This window comes from Nansenia antarctica (assembly GCF_963989245.1).
Source record: "Nansenia antarctica genome assembly, chromosome: 2".
Classification (NCBI taxonomy): Eukaryota; Metazoa; Chordata; class Actinopteri; order Argentiniformes; family Microstomatidae; genus Nansenia; species Nansenia antarctica.
Window position 1 is genome coordinate 5,473,783 of NC_137675.1, and position 7,500 is coordinate 5,481,282.

At 44.5% G+C, this 7,500-nt stretch overlaps 1 protein-coding gene across 1 annotated transcript in view; it reads left to right on the plus strand.

The window, feature by feature from the left end:
* vav1 (vav guanine nucleotide exchange factor 1) overlaps positions 1-7,500 on the plus strand; it is a gene marked incomplete at its 5' end in the record, with an annotated part of 39,600 nt that overhangs the window by 2,584 nt on the left and 29,516 nt on the right.

A 7,500-nucleotide genomic window follows, 5' to 3' on the forward strand; every position in this document is an offset into this window, starting at 1 on the left:
CAGAATCAGAATCTCTTTTATTACATCTTACTGTACAAGGACACACAAGAGTCCAATTCTTTGTCTTTGGTTCCGCAACATTGACATTGCAGCATTCAGATACAAAAGACACAATCATAATAAGTAACGTAAGTAAGTAAGTAAGTTCGACACAGTAGATCACCACATATTGTTAGATAAACTGAAAGCAATTGGGTTCGATAGAACATCGGTGAGCTGGATGCAATCCTACTTAGAGGGGAGGGAACAGGTGGTTAGTGTGAACGGAACACTGTCCCCCCCCCCCTCCCAGTGACCTGCGGCGTTCCACAAGGAAGCATATTGGGACCTTTACTGTTCCTAATATATGTGAATGACATGTCATCAGCATGTGATTGCAATTTGTTCCTGTTCGCGGATGACTTGGCTCTGCTGGTCTCTGGCAGGGACATATTGCAGGTGGAAAAAGCGCTAAGCACTGAACTGAGTAGAATCTGCATCTGGCTAGCTGACAATAAACTATCAATACACCTAGGTAAAACTGAAACCATCCTATACGGATCCCCATCTAAACTCAGAAAGGCTGAACATTTTAAAATAAAAGTGGGTAACATTAATATCACAAGAAAAGAGGATATTACATACCTGGGCTCCATCTTAGAGGCAAATCTTTCCGGAGATAAAATGGCAGCAAAAGTAATCAAAAAAGTGAACCATAGAACTAGATTCTTGTACAGGATATCCTCACTTGTCAGTAAAAACACACTGAGGACCCTATCAGGAGCTCTCATTCAATGTCACTTCGACTATGCCGTAACATCATACATCATACTATAGAACCACAAAGGCCCATAAAACAAGACTCCAGACAGCCCAAAATAAACTGGTTAGGCTTCTGCTAGGCCTCAACCCTAGGACACATCTAACCGCTGCTCATTTTTTGAGCCTTGATTGGCTACGAGTAGTTGACAGAGTGCAGCAGCTTGCACTGGGCCTGGTCTTCAAGATACGCTACACCACAAAGACACCCAAGTACCTGTCAACATACTTCCAAAAAGTGAACAACGTCCACACATACAACACCAGAGGAAGCTCCACGAACCACGTTCAACCGCGTTGCACCACAAACAAGGGGTTAAACTCGTTTGCAAACTATGCAGTAAAAATGTGGAACGCCCTTCCTATAATCTTAAAGGAGTGCAAAACACTGCCCACCTTCAAAACCACTCTCAAAAAACATTTACAGGAGGCTGCAATCCGTAACTGGACCCTCTAAATCAAAAATCAGATTAAAAGACCCGAACTACCCACTGTACATACTTTGTGTTTTGTCCCCCGCCCCCACCTGTGGTGTATGTCCCCACCTGTCCTACCCGCTGTACATACCTTATGTTTTGTTGTATTGTTCTTCCCATGATGGATGTATGTTTATCTTGTAGATAGTAATAGTTATTTGTCTGTATTATCTTGTAGATAGTACTAGTTTTTTTGTCTGTCTTACATGTAACGATGAATTGAGAATCAAGGACCCCAATTGAAATAAGCCAGTGGCTTTCTTGGGTTTTTATCCTATTAGGTGACCTTGTATGCAATATGTACTTTCATGTACCTACTTCTGCAAATCTTCTAATAAAGTTTTCAATCAATCAATCAATAAAATAAGTATGCATTGATAAAGTAATCAATTGATAAAGTAATCAATGTAGGAACTGCTCTATAAGACACCTCTGGTCATTCAGTGTGTCTCATCCAGCGGTCTGCGATGGTCTGCGTCTAATAATAATAATAATAATAATAATAATAATAATACATTTTATTTGTAAAAAGCACTTTACATAAGGAATCTCAAAGTGCTACAATTAAAAACAAGAAGATAAAACAATAAACATTTTCAATTAAAAGGCAAAAAAAAAGGCTCTATTAAAAAGGTAGGTTTTAAGGCCTCGTTTAAAAGCATCCACAGACTGTGGTGCCCTTAGGTGGTCAGGGAGAGCATTCCACAGCCTGGGAGCAGCCGAGCAGAAGGCCCGATCTCCCATGGTCCAGAGCTTAGTCCTGGGGGTCTTGAGGAGGTTGGTAGACTGTCTGTGAGCTGCTTTGTGGCTTTGAAACACCGGCCGCTCTTACTTCATTCTGATTCAGCGTCTGATGCTACTTCCTGTCAGTGTGTCGCCACAGTTCTCGTAAGCCGACCCTTTTAGAGCGAACGTCAGGGAACTTCCTCCTTCACAGTGAGAAGAGAACACAACCACAACCTCCATGTAACATCACTTCAACGTTGGTGATAGAACTGGAACACCAACCTAAGAAAACTGGAGCTGCCAGGTTCACATAACGCAACCCCAAAACTCATGAAACCCCACGTTCATTTAACACAACGACAACATTCTATTCTGGAACAAAGGTGCAACACGTGCCTCTACTTTCTTATTCGTCCTGCCCTTGAAAGCTGGTTTCCATGGTTACCTTCTAAACGGAGGGGGAACCAGGTTTGTTATGGATCAGTGATTGATTGAATGAGAAGAACCAGCAAGACAGCATCTCTTGAAGATAATAATAATAATAATAATAATAATAATAATAATACATTGGACTTTGTAGCAAGTTCGTGCACAGAGGGAGCCGGACAACAGTACTGGCAGGGTGTAAGAACGTCACTCTCTCCCGTTCTCGTACTCTCTCGCTCTCTCTCTCCTCCACCTACTGGGCCCTGTTCCACTAAAGGCGATTAACTTTGATCCAGGTTTAAATCAGATTCGGGCGCTAATTTAAGCTTGCGGTCGGTTCCATCAATGTGGCTCAAATAATTCGCTGCTTGGTTGCTATGCAACCAATCCTTCTGAGTAATTCTGGTCCCGAGCAGACTTACAGGCTGGTTTCGGTAATGCGTGCATCAAAAAATCTCTCACAGGCGGAAACTACATCCCGAACGACAGTTCCTCAAGTGTCTTTTAGGAAATATTAGTTCCCACTTTTTATGAGATAGATAGATAGTTTGACTGTGTGATAGATAGATAAGTTGATATTTTGAAAGTGTGATCGATCGATAGATAGATAGTTTGATTGTGTGATAGATAACTTGATATTTTGAAAGTGTGATAGATAGATAGATCGATAGATAAATAAAAAAGTGTAAAAATAAATAAATAGGTATGTCTATCAACTTGCATTGCCAATATCACAGCGGTGTGGAGTTCCAAATGTTGCGTGTTTGAGACTTGATTTAATTGAATGGTTTTTTTGTTTTGTTTTTACATTTAACCGAAGCCTTCATGCAAATCGATTTACAATAGATATATCTGTCTAAGTGAATCATCTATCCATCAGTAATCATAAGAAAAAATAATCTATGCCAAATCCAGGGTCCAGTTAGAAGAACATAATTTACTACTCAGAAAGGCTTCAAACACCATTGTAATCGTGTCAGTTCTTGTAAATTAGCCTGCACCATCATTTTATAGTGTCTTTAGGAGACGTAGTGGTGAGGGTCAGAAGATGTCTCAGGAGGAGCAGTTAAGATGTAACCTGAAGAGATGGGTCTTCAGTCTACGACGGAAGATGGGTAGTGACTCAGCCGTTCTGACGGCCGTGGGGAGCTCATTCCACCAGCGGGGAGCCAGTGTTGTGAAGAGACGTGATCGGGCAGCCCGACTGCTGTGTAGAGGAGGTGGGGCCAGTCGGCCAGCCGAGGTGGAGGAGCGGAGTGAGCGGGCAGGGGTTTGGGGGGTTACCATTTCCTTCAGGTAGGCAGGGGCTGTCCCTTTAGCTGCCTGGTATGCAAGCACCAGGGTCTTGAATCTGATGCGAGCTGCTATCGGGAGCCAGTGCAGGGTGCGAAGGAGAGGGGTGACATGCGAGTATTTGGGGAGGTTGAATACCAGCCGGGCAGCAGCATTCTGGATGAGCTGCAGAGGTCTAATGGCTGAAGCGGGGAGCCCAGCCAGGAGTACATTGCAGTAATCCAGGCGGGAGATGACCAGTGCCTGGGTCAAGAGTTGCGCTGCCTCTCTGGTAAGGAATGGTCGTATCCTTCTGATGTTGTAGAGGAAGAATCTGCAGGAGCGAGCCGTTGCTGCAATGTTCTCCGCACAGGATAGTCGGTTATCCAGGATCACTCCAAGGTTCTTGGCTGTCAGGGAGGGGGTTACAGTAGAGTTCTCCACTGTGATGGAGAAGTCTTGGAGAGGGCAGGCTTTCCCGGGGATGAAGAGGAGCTCGGTCTTGTTAAGATTGAGCTTGAGATGGTGGTCAGCCATCCAAGTTGAAATGTCAGCGAGACATGCTGAGATACGGGTTGCCACGTGTACATCAGACGGGGGGAAGGACAGGAAGAGTTGAGTGTCGTCTGCGTAGCTGTGGTAGGAGAGCCCGTGTGAAGAGATTACCGAGCCAAGAGACTTGGTGTAGAGGGAGAAAAGTAGGGGCCCTAGGACAGAACCCTGGGGTACTCCAGTGGAGAGGGTTCGTGGAGAAGATAGCGATTCTCTCCAGGTCACCTGGTAGGAGCGGCCCGCCAGGTAGGAAGAAAACCAGGAGTGTGCGGTGCCAGAGATGCCCAGGTCTGAGAGGATGGAGAGAAGGATCTGGTGATTGACTGCGTCGAAGGCAGCAGACAGGTCAAGGAGAATGAGAACAGAGGAGAGGGAGGAAGCTTGGGCAGAGTAACTGGTGAAGGCGAGCTTGAAGAGGTGGGTTTTGAGGGCCTGTTTAAAGGTTGGGAGGGTGTTGGCCTGTCTGATGTGGTCGGGGAGGGCGTTCCAGAGGGACGGGCTTGTGGCTGGAAAGGCCCTATCACCCCATGTCCGGAGCTTGGTCCTGGTGGTCTTGAGGGTGGTTTAACAACGTTGATTTAACACTGAGGCGTCATTCACTGTCCAATAGTATGTACCGCCAGTTCATAGAGGTTTTGGCTGTATATTTGTCTTTAATTACCAAATGAATTTTGTTTCCTCATAGTACTTAACCATGTAGTTAATCTAACTGTATTTTTAGAGCCGTTAATTTATGCTCTGTAGGAAGCCCAATGGAATAATGACACAGCTTTGTCAGTCTTACCATAGTGGAGTAGAGATAGAACACTATCAAACAGAGAGAGGTGGAGTAGAGATAGAACACTATCAAACAGAGAGGTGGAGTAGAGATAGAACACTATCAAACAGAGAGGTGGAGTAGAGATAGAACACTATCAAACAGAGAGAGGTGGAGTAGAGATAGAACACTATCAAACAGAGAGGTGGAGTAGAGATAGAACACTATCAAACAGAGAGGTGGAGTAGAGATAGAACACTATCAAACAGAGAGAGGTGGAGTAGAGATAGAACACTATCAAACAGAGAGGTGGAGTAGAGATAGAACACTATCAAACAGAGAGAGGTGGAGTAGAGATAGAACACTATCAAACAGAGAGAGGTGGAGTAGAGATAGAACACTATCAAACAGAGAGAGGTGGAGTAGAGATAGAACACTATCAAACAGAGAGGTGGAGTAGAGATAGAACACTATCAAACAGAGAGAGGTGGAGTAGAGATAGAACACTATCAAACAGAGAGGTGGAGTAGAGATAGAACACTATCAAACAGAGAGGTGGAGTAGAGATAGAACACTATCAAACAGAGAGGTGGAGTAGAGATAGAACACTATCAAACAGAGAGAGGTGGAGTAGAGATAGAACACTATCAAACAGAGAGGTGGAGTAGAGATAGAACACTATCAAACAGAGAGAGGTGGAGTAGAGATAGAACACTATCAAACAGAGAGAGGTGGAGTAGAGATAGAACACTATCAAACAGAGAGGTGGAGTAGAGATAGAACACTATCAAACAGAGAGGTGGAGTAGAGATAGAACACTATCAAACAGAGAGAGGTGGAGTAGAGATAGAACACTATCAAACAGAGAGAGGTGGAGTAGAGATAGAACACTATCAAACAGAGAGAGGTGGAGTAGAGATAGAACACTATCAAACAGAGAGGTGGAGTAGAGATAGAACACTATCAAACACAGAGAGGTGGAGTAGAGATAGAACACTATCAAACAGAGAGAGGTGGAGTAGAGATAGAACACTATCAAACAGAGAGGTGGAGTAGAGATAGAACACTATCAAACAGAGAGAGGTGGAGTAGAGATAGAACACTATCAAACAGAGAGAGGTGGAGTAGAGATAGAACACTATCAAACAGAGAGAGGTGGAGTAGCGATAGAACACTATCAAACAGAGAGGTGGAGTAGAGATAGAACACTATCAAACACAGAGAGGTGGAGTAGAGATAGAACACTATCAAACAGAGAGGTGGAGTAGAGATAGAACACTATCAAACACAGAGAGGTGGAGTAGAGATAGAACACTATCAAACAGAGAGAGGTGGAGTAGAGATAGAACACTATCAAACAGAGAGAGGTGGAGTAGCGATAGAACACTATCAAACAGAGAGGTGGAGTAGAGATAGAACACTATCAAACACAGAGAGGTGGAGTAGAGATAGAACACTATCAAACAGAGAGGTGGAGTAGAGATAGAACACTATCAAACACAGAGAGGTGGAGTAGAGATAGAACACTATCAAACACAGAGAGGTGGAGTAGAGATAGAACAGTTTTATAAAAGATGATGATACCTGGAGGCACTGGCGGACTCAGGGGGGGGGACTCAGGGAGGGTGACCGCCCCTCCTGGTGCCCCCACGGTTGAAAAACGTCTCTCTTAAGTGCCCTTTTGAGTGGCAAAAATGCCCTTTTGAGTGGCGAAAATGAGAGGACGTGCCCTATTGGCTGCCCCTCCAATGGTCTAAACTTGACCATGTGCCCCCACAGTTGAAAAATGTTACACTAAAGTGCCCTTTTGAGTGGCAAAATTAGAGGATGTGCCCTATTGGCCGCCCTTCCAATGGTCTAAACTTGACCATGTGCACTGATGGGATCCCATGTTTCCCTTTTTTTCTTTTCGCCCCTGTCCTTCAAACAGCCTGAGTCCCCCACTGCCTTGAGAACCCACAACGTCATTAGTCTAACCAAAAACGTGACAGCTAATATTGTAGAGGAAACTCTAGTCCTGTTACCGTGGGATTCTGAGTCAGGACATGATGACTGAAACTATGCGTTGTCAGATTGATGATGGCGATACAAAGTAGAAATGATGATAGTTCAGTATGTTTCTATATCAGGGTTTTGTCCTTCTCAGCAGTGGAGGTTCTCTGATCTGTTCCTCCTCCTCTGTCCTTTGTTTCACTTCCCTCTTGTTGTTTTTTTCTCTCCCCTCCGTGATCCCTTCATCTCTCTTGTTCATTAACCGGAGCAGGTACAGGCAAAGGCGTGTTCATTTCAGCTTTTGTTCAATGCTAATATGATCTGTCGATAGCCATTCTTATCCGATCGCGTGACGATATTAGAGCCAAGAGATTTTGTGTACAGAGAGAACAATACAGGTCCTAGGACAGAGCCCTGAACACCAGTGGTGAGGGTGTGATGTGGACAGCGACCCCCCCCCCCCCCACGTTACCTGGTATGAGCGATCGGCCAGGTAGGATA